This window comes from Anser brachyrhynchus (assembly GCF_964034855.1).
Source record: "Anser brachyrhynchus genome assembly, chromosome: 2".
In the NCBI taxonomy this organism is placed as follows: domain Eukaryota; kingdom Metazoa; phylum Chordata; class Aves; order Anseriformes; family Anatidae; genus Anser; species Anser brachyrhynchus.
Window position 1 is genome coordinate 118,145,834 of NC_137695.1, and position 13,791 is coordinate 118,159,624.

Genomic DNA, 13,791 nt, shown 5'->3' on the forward strand with positions numbered 1-13,791 from the left:
CTCGTCACAGGTTTCCAGCCAGACTCTGCGCCGCCGATCACCATCCTCTGAGCTCAGCCAGTCAGCCAGTTCTCAACCCACCTTACTGTCCACTCCTCTATACCACACTTTTTCAGGTTTGCTAGCAGGATGTCATGGGAGACAGTATCAAAAGCCTTGCTGAAATCAAGGTAGATGACATCCACTGCTCTCCCCCCATCTACCCAGCTGGTGATGTCATCATAATTTTATTATTTATATATTATTTCAAAATGTTATATATCATGTCCACAGTACTATTTCAGTCTACTCCATTTGTAAATCTAGCAAAACAGACATTTGTGGTAGCCTTATACTGCCAAGTTAAGATTGATTTTATTTGATTTGATCATTTTTTTTGATTTTAGACTCCATAGCTTCCACCAGCAGGTTAGTTTAGTTTCAACACTGATTTATATTTAAACAGAATGCTGTTTTGTTTTTATTCAGTGGCTGTAGGCTAGATTATAACTATTATTGTTGTCCCTATTTATTGTTATTATTATGAACAAAGCTTGGGTATTTGAGTTTCGAGCATCCAACACTAATCATTTTGTGTCACAATTGCAATCTTTGCTTTTGTTGTTATGATGTCTGCTAAGGGAACTTCCTGTTAGAAGAAATCAATTCACATTATGTGTTCCTAAGAGACTACCAGGTATTCTTAATCACTTCTTGATTAACTTCATACCTAGAAGTACATAAATCACAATTGCAAATATAGTATCCATATATAAAAAATGCTTTTTTCTTTTTTCTTTTTTTCCTTTTTTCCTTTTCCTTTTTTTCTTTTACCTTTTTCTTCTTTTTTTTTTTTTCTTTTTTTTTTTTTTTTTTAAAAAAAAGGCCACCGCCACCAAGTGGTGTCCCTCAGGGTCTGTCCTGGAACCAGTACTGTTTAATATCGTTATCAATGACATAGACAGTGGGATCGAGTGCTCCCTCAGCTGAGTGGTGCAGTTGATACAAGGAGGGGATGCCATCCAAAGGGACCTGGAAAGGCTGGAGAACTGTGCCCATGTAAACCTAATGAGGTTCAAGTCCAAGTGCAAGGTGCTGCACCTGGGCTAGGGCAATCCCAGACATGAGCACAGACCAGGAGAAGAATTCAATGAGAGCAGCCCTGCAGAGAAGGACTTGGGGATTCTGGTGGACAAAAGGCTCGACATGAGCCAACAGTGCATGCTTGCAGCCCAGAAGGCCAACTACATCCTGGGCTGCATCACCAGAGGAGAGGCCAGCAGGGTGAGGGAGGTGATTGTCCCCCTCTGCTCTGCCCTTGTGAGGCCACACCTGGAGTGCTGCATCCAGGTCTGGGGCCCACAGCACAAGAAGGATGTGGGGCTGTTAGAGTGGGTCCAGAGGAGATCCATGAAGATGATCAGAGGGCTGGAGCACCTCTCCTACGGAGAAAGGCTGAGAGAGCTGGAGAAGAGGAGGCTCTGGGGAGACCTCACTGCATCTTTTCAATACTTAAAGGGGGCTTATTAAAAAGATACAGAACAACTTTTTTTTCATGGGCAGACAATGACAGGACCAGGGGGAGTGGTTTTAAACTAAAGGATGAGAGATTTGGCTTAGATGTTAGGAGAAAGTTATTTACTCAGAGGGTGTTGAGGGCACTAGACCAGGTTGCCCAGAGAAGCTGTGGATGCTCCATCCCTGCAAATGTTCAAGACCAGGTTGCATGAGGCCCTGGACAACCTGTTCTAGTGGGTGGCATCCCTTCGCATGGCAGGGGCGTTAGAACTAGGTGATCTTAATTTCTTTTCCAACCCAAGCCATTCTATGATTCCATGTCAAGTAATGCAGTGTGGAGGTTAGTTCAAGGATGGTAAATTGTGTCATAAAAATTACTGTTTTTCACAAGAAAGGGATGCCAAATAACATTCAGAATCATGCTTATTTATGTAGTAATGGCACTCACGTGAACCTGATATCTTCAGGCTCTTGTTTCAATGCATGCTATAGTATAACTATTAGTAGTGGGGGAAGATCTATGATAATTGTGAACAGGAAATGCAAAAATATATAACTAGATATGCTGCACAGTATTCAGTACTTTTATATGCACTAGCCATTTCCACTGATGGACGACACAACACTAGATAAATTAATGGTATATTTTAGTGTGGCAGTTCTGAAATTTACCATTTTGTTCCTTTTCCTCTCTTTTACATAATGCAATCAACAGGAAAAGGAAATCTTTTCCATTTCAGCTATGCATTCTTTTCCCATAGTGGGGAACCAAACACTTGCAATGGCTTTGCATGGGTGAGCAATCTTAAATACTCATCAGCATCTATTGCCTTGCTCTATAAATGTAATTGGCTGATTCATTTACTTTTTTCTATAACTACTGAGTGACATTTGTAGCAGAACCCTTTTAGCTCAGACTTTTTCCTCTGGCTTATGGTTTGGCCCATATTACAAAGGGCCTAGTATAGCTCTGACCAACTAGTAATTAAATTGACAGCTTGCTCTTTGCATAGGCTTCTTTATTAGAATTAAGGAGTGCCCTCAAGCCACCAAGATTTGAACTAACCTCTAAAGCTGTTTTAATATCATTGGTGGAATTATAGGGCAATTGCAGATATGTAGCATTTCTAAAGCATTTTGTATGAGAATGAACTGTAGCTAACTAAAAAGCCATTATACATATCATAAATATTAATATAGGAGTTATTCACTACAGAAGAATATATAGGAACGTTAATGTAAATATATTGTAACCTTTCTTTTAAATGCAAACTTAGAAAGTATCCTTGATTAACATGGGTGATTTTTCTCCTAGTAATCATGTCTTTGAGAGTTTTTATACTACTGCATTCCATAATGAAAAAGACTATTTTTTTAAGTCTAATTTTAGTATTCATCTTGCTTCAAAAATATCAGATATGATGATTTCTGTATTTCAGTTGTTTACTTGTAGAGTCTTTTAATTGCTATTTACAGACAAAACAAAAAGAAGAGATTACTCCCATCCTTCTATCTAGTTACTATTCTTTCTGGTATTGTAGCAATGTTTTCTTTTTAGTTGGTCTTTTTTGTTGTTGTTGACCTCTACAGCAACTCCTAGGGAAATGTGATCACCAAACAAAAACCCCAAACCCAGAATGCCTAAACAAAGCACTGTATATTGACTAGGCTGTATAGTGTAAGCATATTCTTCTTATATGTCTGGATTTTGCACTGCATAAGCCAGTGGATTTTTGAATGCAGTTAGATTACTTTACTCAGCTCAGCCCTTCTTATTAGCTTTTTCCTGTAGTTCACCATTAACAGTTGTATATTCATTGTCTTGTCAGATAGCAAGAGAAAACATTTCCTGTGTTTTTTTTTTTTTTTATTCTTAAGAATCGTCATCTCATCTAAGTTTGAGTACTGAGATGTCTCAGTTGCTAGGTGGAGAGATTATTCCTTTCTCATACTCTCTCCAGGAACATGTTAAGCTGTGCAAAAATATATTTTCTATATGCTTGTTCCTTTATGCTTTTGTGCAAAAATGGTAAATGTAGGTTCTGTGTCCAGTTCTAGAAGTGGAGGATTCTTTTTCAGATATTTCTGTAAATTTTAGTGGGAGAAGGAAGGATTAGAGAAAAGTGTTCTGCCCTATAAGTGGTGAGGCTTCTTGTGCTCGTTGTTTTCTAGGCATGTTGATTAATTAGTCTTGCACTCAGAAAGCCAAAAATTTCTTCTTTTGCCTATGGACAAAATATTTTTGTTATGAAGAAGTGCCAGAGAAACACAGAAACTAATGTTTTTTATCTTGAGGCTTCTAAGTAGCCTGTATTTATACCTTGCTAAACTAAGGGCAGGTTCCTGCTCTGTCCGTCTTCTAAGAGGGTCCGTGAGAAGCAGGATACATACCAGCATTGTCCTACACTGGCTGAGGAGGTTTCCTTACTAATGCAGAGGAGATGGTGCTAAAGCATGTGGATGTCTGGTGAAGTGGTGTCTTCTTGTTTCAATAAAGGGTAGAAGAGCAGGCATTTGAAAGCAGAGACACTGCTGCATTCTGTGTCGTGGAGGGTACAGAGAGAGTGGTGGCAAAGACAGCTTAAAGCCTTCCTTAGAAGGAATTGGGAATGTCTTAGCTTTTAAAAAGCTCCAGTGCACATCAGCAATGATGAGTGCATTGATACTAACAGGAGTGTCTGACACTTCAGGGCTCATCAGCCACCTGCTTTGCAACTACCCTTTGCCCATTTCATGGTGGTACTAAGGCCTTCTTGGCTGCTTAGGACTCTTAACCAGTTAAAAAGGGGAATTTGTAGGCTTCAAGTTGGGGTGAAAGGTCTTTGTTTCTAATCCCTTGTGTTCTTTTAACTTCCAATAATGTACTGATGACAATAGTGTCAGAAGCCAAGAAGTATATTGCTGCTAAATCTGTACTTCTAGATTACTAAACTATAAACAGCTTCAAAAATGTTTCTAGTGTAAGTTTAATTTTTGTTTTTCCTAACAAATTCCACTTCATTTAAGTTTGAGAGTAAGGGAACAGTTCCTTTTTATTGCCCCATCTGTTCATGACAAGGGAGGAGAAGGATTTGAGAATGCTGAGCTTTTGTCGTAAGTGTCAACATAATGCTACCTTGGGGAGAAATAATTTGAAACTATCCTTGAAGTTACCTTGATGGATCAGAATTGTAAGAAGGGAAAGGTTACGTGAGAGTCAACAGGCTGCTGACCTGCTTTGCTGAAATAACGATGATCAGAGAAGCTATTTTCAGTGTTTAATTTAAGTTTTGTAACAAGTATAAAGAAGTATAGACACTGAATAGTCCAAGGTCGAACTCTGGTAGATTATGATATGCTGCTCATGTCCACAGATCCACCAGCAATTAGAGATCGAACTCTAATGTCTTTTTCCCTAACTGACAACAGTCTCACATTAGTGAGATTCCACTTATTTTCTAAATATATTCTAGATTTGCAGCTCATATTTACAGAATCAGTCATCTGTTCTTCATGTGGGCATTGAAGTTTGCCATTTTACAGTATCACTGTCGCTGTTACAGTATCACTAAAACTACCTTCGTTTACCTGAAGGATAGACTTAATTTGATACTGATTAACATCCCCACTAATGAAAAACTTTCAAAAATCTCTTTCAATTCATTTTCTTGTTTCTTTCACAAATCCACTTTATCTGATAATTTCTTATTTTGTCTTTTTTTTTTTTTTCCCTGAATTTGGGGCACAGTTCTTATTCCTGTTTGTGAAAGTGATTTTTAGTTGTCGCTGATGATTTTTGTTCTTTCATTTCCCCTTTTTTGTATATCATGCTTTCATCTTTCCATATCATTTTGCTGAGCAGGGGCAGATGCAGAATCTTGCAATCAGATTATCTTTATGAACCCTCAAGAGCCTACTTCCTTATCGCAGTCCTTCTTTTCCTCTCTTTCTTGTCCTCTGTTTATTCTTCTTTTCAGGCCCAGCTCTGACTGTGTAGCCTTGCTTATCCTGAGATTTCTTTGTTTGCCAAAATCAGCTTGGACTTTCAGATGAATTTGCTGAAAATTTTTCATTTGGGATTTTCAATGTTATATTTGAAAGGAGGAGGTGACAATGTTATTGCCCTTTACTTTTTTTACAGAACTCTGCCTTTGTAGTAGTTAGGAAATATACCTGACAGGATACAAAACTTCATCATCCATCTGCAACCTTTAAGTACTTTGAATTCAGATTTTATCAATCTTTCCTCTAGGGTTCCATTTCCAAGAAAAAATTGAATTCTCAGGGAATTTTAAAGAGCTACGTGCTGCATCTCTGTCTTTCTCTTTTTCAGTTCTGTTAGTTTGCTATTTTTCAATTGCATTGCAATTTGAACCAACTCCAGGTGTTACTTAAAAAGGAGCATATTTCATGGAATAATGGGTATAATGATGCAGCTGAATTTAGGTAAATGATTATTATGTATTTCTGTTTGTCATTCCCTAACTTGTTTATTTGCAATACCCTGACTGTATTTTTTAAAACTGCTTGACGACCAGCAAATGCCAGGTAACTACCCTCATAGCTTAACACAAAAACAAAACAAACAAACAAACAAACAAAAAAGAAGCATAAAAACTTGTGTGGTAAATAACAAAGCTGTTTTCTGAATAGCGCAAAAGTCAAAAAAGTCTGCATGGATGAGAGAAGTAGAATCTGTTCTTCTGTTGTTCTTCATGCTTAAACTTTTTAATATATGTTCATATATAAGAAGTTTATATAAATATGATATAGGGTATGTTAATACTTACACACATATATATATTTCCTTCTTTCAGCATTTTCTAGGTCCTCTCACATGTGTCTGCACGTAGATGAGAGAGAAACAGCATTAATGCTTAGGAAAAGCTTAAAACAAAGAAAAAAATCTACTGGGCATCCCATATCTGATCTATTTCCCAACTATGTAATACAGATTTTAGGGATAGATGCCAAAGAAACTCAAGCTTTCCTGTTCCACCCACCAACATTCCTTATTCCTGGGTTTGACCCCAAATTATAAAGTATAAATTTCAGTTTGGGACTGCAAATACATTTACAAATGAATGCCCAGATATACGTTATTATCACTCCAGTCTTCATTATATGTATTGCATGTGAGTTATTACAGTTTATATTGAGTCAGTACTGAACACTCAGAGAAAGCTGCATTGGTAAGCTGCACCAAGCCAGCTCAAATGGGAAAATCAATTGTGTTTCAAATACAATTCTTTGTTCTAGGTAAGAAATAACTACCTCTAGGCCTTTACTGCTGAAACTGTTTTTACCTCTTTACACTGGTTCAACTCTGTCAAGCAAAGAGCAAAGTAAGCTGCTTTTTTTGTGGATGGGTGTATTTCTTTCTTGGAAGGAGGATTGTGCTGCAGGGTTCAATTACAGAATATCTTTGAATCTCTAATTAAATTGTCTCTATTATAATTATATGACATAAAAATAAATCTTTCAAATTTCTTTGAACATCTGGTTAGCGCTCAACATTTTATTAGTAGTTTAGCTGTAAATTATTAGAGATTCTTAATTTTAGAAACTATGCATGGTTTATAACAGAGTAAGTTAAATGAGTAGTTTCATGCTACAATTGATACAGAGTTAGGAAGAACATTGCAGTTGGATGCTTTTTTTTGTCATTCATTCCATTGTCAAGATGGTTCATTTCAGAGGCTACTTGCTTACAGTCTGTCATGTAGAGAGAAGATAGGTATTATATGGGACACCTTAGTCTGATAGAAGTAGGCATACTGCATCCACAGGAATACTTGGTGACCAAAATTCTTAAGCTAGTAAAACTACGTGAAACTGTAAAAAAAAAAAAAAAAAAAAAAAAAACCACCCTCCCCCTCTTCCACCCCCTCCTCAAACACACACACACATAGGGTCAGAACAAGATCCATCTAGCCTACTGTTTACTGTCCTGCCTTTTGGACCTGGTGCTTAGGGACATGGTTTAGCGGGTAACATTGGTAGTAGGGTGACGGTTGGACCAGATGAACTTGAAGGTCTTTTCCTTAATGATTCTATGACTCTCTGTCCACGGTTTTAAGTAATGTGTTTTGAAGAACCCTGTAACTTTTCCACTTTTTGGTAATTTGGGCTGGAGGGCTTCATCAACAGAGAAATCTTTCTATTTGTTAGACCTTGAAGCTTTCATTTTCTTTCTTCCTTTTATTGATAAAAAAACTATATATGGAACAGGCTCCCCAGGGACGTAATCATGGCACCAAGCCTGTCGGAGTTTAAGAAGAGTTTGAACTGTGCACTTAGTCACATGGTCTGAATTTCTGGGTAGACCTATGTGGTGCCAGGAGTTGGACTCAATGATCCTTGTGGGTCCCTTCCAACTCAGGATATTCTATGATGCTATGATTCTATGATTCTATGATGCTATGATTCTATGATTTATTTAGTTTTAATCTGGTTGAATTTTTAAACGTGTATGCATTAATTTTCAGTGTATTTGGTGATGGACTGTGCCTAAAAACAGTTTTCCTATCCTCTTGCATTTTTAGTTGGATGTTTACTCTCAACTCCAATCTGAAGCGATTACAGAGTGCTTTTTCAGGAGTCATGTCATAAAGGCACATTATCCTTCCTGGAGTCAGAGAAGTTTCTTCAGTAGTGCTTATTTTAAAGGCAGGAAACTACATAACATTGAAGAACCCTTCTGGGAGGGAGGGTGCAGCCACAAGGATAAAATTCTGCCAGACTGCTGGGATGCTGTTTAAAAACATTTTATGGTATGTATCGTCATACTAGCATGCAATGGTACTATGATGAAGTTTATTTGTGAGGAAGTTAAGATTACTAAGTATAAATACACCCTGCCCTTAGACAGCTAGTTGACTTGCTTACCAGGGTTAAATGCCAGAGTAGAACAGGACAGAAGTATCGGTAATCCCTGTTTGAATCCAGTGAGATCCCATCTCCTTGCAGAGACATGTTTCTGTATGTAGATAAATAGCAGATGTACTGTATATTCATATGTTTGTAGTCATGCACCGATTATAACATCAACCACTGTAACCCTCTTATCTGCACAGAATGTTCGGTAGATTAATGAAGAAATGACAACGTTGCTGTCTGTGGAAATAAATACAAGGACTCCTGAAATCCTTTACTATCTGTATGAAAAAGGGGATAATATTGTGGGATATGTAAACATTTTCAATTAAACAGTAATGATGTTAAAAAAAAAGAGATTATTTTCTTTTTTTAAAAAAAAATTATTTCAGTGACAGGTTATTATGGAAGCAAGACTTAAAAACTTCAGTAAAATATAGTAGATTTAAAGCTATATTTCAAGACAGAAATGAGCTAATTACATATTTACTGATATTTAATAGAAGTTATTTAATCAGAATGGGTAAGAATTACTTGAATATGTACAGCTGATACTTCATAACGTTACTTAATACATAACAATTCCAAATTACTGTATAAATAATACCAATGACTTAGCTAGGGAGTGGCACCCAGTGTATATTCTAATATGGATTCCCAAGTATAATTGCCTCTCTGATTATTAATTGTCTCTAGATTAATTACCATTTAGTCATGTCACACTGACAGTCTGTGTAGTGGTTCTTCCTCTATTATTTAGTGTTTCTTAAATTACAGATTTAGAAAAAGTCTCATTTCTGCTAGTTTCTACTTTGCAATATGTCATATATAAAAATTCTGCTGTTCCTATAAGAGTCACTTTTATCAATAGTACCAATAGTACTTCAAATCTTTATAAATTGTTTTTCTAACTGCATCTGACATGCTTAGGTATAAGAGCACGATGTTTTGTTCTGTCTTTTAATATATATCTTCATTTTTAAATTATTTTTTATCCTGTATGCATTTTATTTTCTTATGAAGCTGAATCTAAACCCAATGCACCTTTTATAAGAAATCAGCACTTTTTATGAAAAGTGTGAGACAAGACATTGGTCTTGTAAAAACAAGCCGACTTTCTGATTTTCCTGTTCATCCTTCAATTTCAGTCGTTGTCATTTGGTAAGCAATTTAACCTTTGCATGCAAAGAGAAAGATATCAGACAATAATCAGAATATGATGCTTTTAATTTACTAAGTAGAAAGTAAAAGTATGAAAAGAAAACAGAAAACATTGCTGCCAAGCTTTTCTTTATTCAGAGATCATTATTCTGCTAGTTTTGCTGTTAGTGTAGCTTTTTTCACAGAAGCGAAATGAAAGTGTGAAATTTCTGAAATGGGTATGCATTCTTGCTACCCTTCACTTTGATTAAAATTGAGAAAGAAATGGTTGCTTTTTTGGAAAAGATGATGAAGCCACTGAAAATCTAATTGATGCTGAAAGCCACTAAGAGATCATACTGTTAAATACTGCTATAGCTGATTGCTTGTTAGATTTTTTTTATATATATTTTTTAAAATTTTGCTAATGTACTAAACGTAGATGCAAATTCATAGTAAATTTGGTTTTGAGTTTTTCCTGTTTTGACCAGTCATCTTTTGTGTTCCTGAATGTGTCCTGGTTTTGTCTAATGAGGAAAAAAAGTCCTGTCTACAATGACTGGGCTGTTTCTCAAGCTGTAGTGGATAGTAAGGCTTTAGGTGGTTTCAGAAGGACCAGAAAAATGAATGGAAGGAAAAATTCACCAAAACCTATTAAGCACACAAAGTCATTACATGGTTTATTTTCTGACTGTGGCACAAATCACTGGATACTGAAGGGAAGTATTGCTTACCTGTATTTTGCTCTCTTGTCAACATACCTGTTACTTGTGATCTCCAGAAACAGGACAATGGACTGGGTGGAATTTGTTCTATTAGGGTTTGTAAGTTTCTTTGTTGATAACAAATATTTAGACATTTTGTGAAAGTGTTTTTGCATTCCCATTGTCAGATAGAGGTTTGTCTTCAAAGAGTAGACATCTGGTTCTTTATTTCTCTTGTGTATTTTTTTCCTAACTGTATTTTTAATTTGAAGTTGACTGTGGAAGTACAGAAATAAATTTATCTGTGTCCTTGAGATCTTGGCACCCTGATCCCATGGCTAATACTGGATTTCTAATGCAAATTCAGAACTGCTGTAAAATACTCGAAAAATCATGGCCCATGGCCATGTTCTTCTCTCTTCGCTCCTTGTTTGTCACACATACTAGTTCCCAAACATGGGGGCATACTTACGTGCCTTGTTCTAGCTGGAAAATTTCAAGAACTGCTTTCTTAACTTAGGTTGAGGATGGGAAGAATTATTACATTTTTTTTTAATGTCTATTTTCTGCTGTAGCTTTTACTTAAAAAGTTGTACCAGTCCTAAAAAGAGCAGGTAAAATTCTGAAAGCACAAAGAAATAATATATTGGCATTATGAGCAACAAGACAGGGAGAATTCAGAATCTGAATTTCCCTGGCCTGTGTATCATCAAGGATTTTTTTTTTTTTCTGCTGTAATTTATAGACATGCAAGTACTTTTAAATATTGTTAGCTTTTTTCTGATTTGGTATTAATATCTTTTCTTCCTTGATTCTTGTGGAATTATGCTGACTCATAGGAATGACACTGGTTTATAAACAAGAAGGAGACAAACAACTATCTCTGTAAAAAGAAGTACTCATACTCTGACAGAATAACCTTCCATTGATTGTTGTTTTGTACACCTTTTTTAAAAATTATTATTATTATTTTACTGGTTCCAAAATTAAATCAAATGGACTAATCAGTTATGTAGCTCAGTCACACACCTTTGTTGTAAGTTCAGAACCTATTCATGTTCAAAGATGTCTAATTGCATTCTTACCCACATTTCCACAGATGTTTATGGGAGATATTTGTATACTCGTTAACTGTCTTTGGGAAAAAAAAAAAGTGACCCGATGACTCAATTTGTTACTTTAATTTGCTTGATTTGCTATCCTAATGACTATTATAAATTTGAAACACCTACTGCTCTCATCTTGCTCTAAAATTGAACTGTATTTTAATGCATCAACAGTTGATAGAATTTTTAGCAGCTACATGTCCTGCTGATACTGATAAAATGATCCCATCGTTCTGATGCAGAGAGATGATATAAACTCTTGAAATGATTTCAAGTCATTGATGTCACTGCCTGACTTAGAAAGGCAGGAAAAGATTTGAGCACAGCAGCTGACATGTATCCTCTAAGTATATTAGGGATCCTCAAAGCACTAATCTTCTTAAAAAGTGTATATTTCTTTATTACTGTTTTGATGTCTCAATCAGCAGTGAAGCACCTCAATATGATAAAATTAAAAACAACTAAAATGTATCTTTGAAAACCTTAACTCACTTTCAACTTCATAATCCAAGCTGAATTACTCTTTGTAATCTGTGTACTTTTTGAAAATGAAAAAATCCCATGAAATATAAAAATGTTACCCTGTTTATATAAGATATAACCAAGCTAGTCTATAGGCTTGATATTGTCAGTTAACTTATTTTCTTCTATTCTGTGTTCTATATTTTAGTTAACTTATTTTCTACTGCTTTAGCAATTTAATGCATTCTGTTGTTCTGAAGTAATTTATATAAAAGTATATATGTTAAATTTATTGATATCATCCAATGAATTCTGTTAAGTGCTTACACTGAATTTTAAAGCAAATCATAATAGCTGCTCTACAATTTTCTAGTCCACTGATCTTTTCTACATGCTTAGCAAAAGCGTTGTGTATGTAAAGAGAACCTGATATTTGTACGGCCACATTTGATTTAGACCTTCACCATTTTGTACAATTTTTTTATATGGACATGGATAAAAATGTATCAAATGGGTAGTGTCGTGGCAATGCTCTTACTGTCTTTGACCAATTAGGTCCTTGATTCTAGCTTGTTTATTATATCATATTCAAATTGGTCAGGTTTGTGTACACATACACAACTTGTGCACAGCAAATACTGCTGGATCCAGCTGCATGATGTTGAACACCTGAGCAGAATTGCTTTGTGCTCATCTGTTGCACAACACATTTGGAAATGTTAAGCAGCAAATAAGCTTTGCCTCAGGATAGTGTTGCTGATGTTGATAACATTGACGTGCCCAAAGGAATTAGTATGCTTTTTTAAACTCTGGCCCAACATGGTTTTATTATGTGAGTAAAATTTTCTCAGTGGAGTATTCCTATGGTAATCAGCAAACCTTCTCAAGGCAGTGAAAAATAACAAAAACAACTAGTGATTACTCAGAAAAATCTCTCCACTTAGAATTCCCATAATCAAGAAATTGTTTCAAATATGGTTCCCTAAGGAAAGGGAGATAAGGCTTACCCAATCATACTTTCTCCTTCTGTATGTGTCTCTGGATATATTATTCCTTACAGTTTAGAGTCCATTGACTGTGTTGGTTGAAGTTAGCAAGAAGAGCAAGAGGTCCCTGATTATTACAAGCTTTGTAATTGTAATCATGCCAGTAGAAAATAGATTAATAAGGCTGAGCTCATACTGAAATCTTTTCTTCCTTAAACACTAAACTCTATGTGAGCCGGACACAATGAATATCCTAGCAACAAGAAAACCATTTTTATCACATTCTTAATAGTCATTTACAATCTAAACAATGTTTCCTAATACAGGAAACCAGCCATCATTCTTACAGTTGCTCACAGATATACCTGTTTGCTCAAAAACATAGGCACTATGTGAAATAAACTTTACTTTTTATAGCTAGGAATATACTTTAAGAAGTTCCATGTTTTTTGATTTCTTCAGAATGTTAAGTCCTGTTTACATTCATGCTTTCCAGAGCTTTATTCAGAAAAATAAATAAATAATGAGGGGCTGCTGGCAAGTTCCTGGGAACTTATGAACATCCCAGTGGAGAAGAGGATTCATGATCAAAATAAAAAGAAAGACAATCTTTAAAGTTGTATTAAATCAGTCAGATTTTGTATGTGAACTGCAAAACCAGGCCCTTATAGAGTTATGTGAAAGGGCAAAAAGGATTAGAGTAAAGGTGCTCTATTCCTCATGGAGAGATGGGGCTGCCTTGTGATCCTAGTTGTCTATGAGATTTGTGTCTATATAATCAGCAGGAACTACAGTGGCTAAGAACAACAAAAGTACAATTGTTCAATCTCAACAAATTTAAGTGCATAGGTATTCCTTTTGTAATATTATTTTAGTATACGTTATCTAATTTCAATTTTTCTTTGTGTTTCTTTTTTACATTTCCCTCTTCTTCCTCAGCCCTTTCCATGTGTTGCAGTAGTCAGATAGTTCTTGGTGCTAAAAACATGTTGAACAGTTTCTGAAATATGCAGTTTCAGAAAGGAGTTCTTAATTGGACTG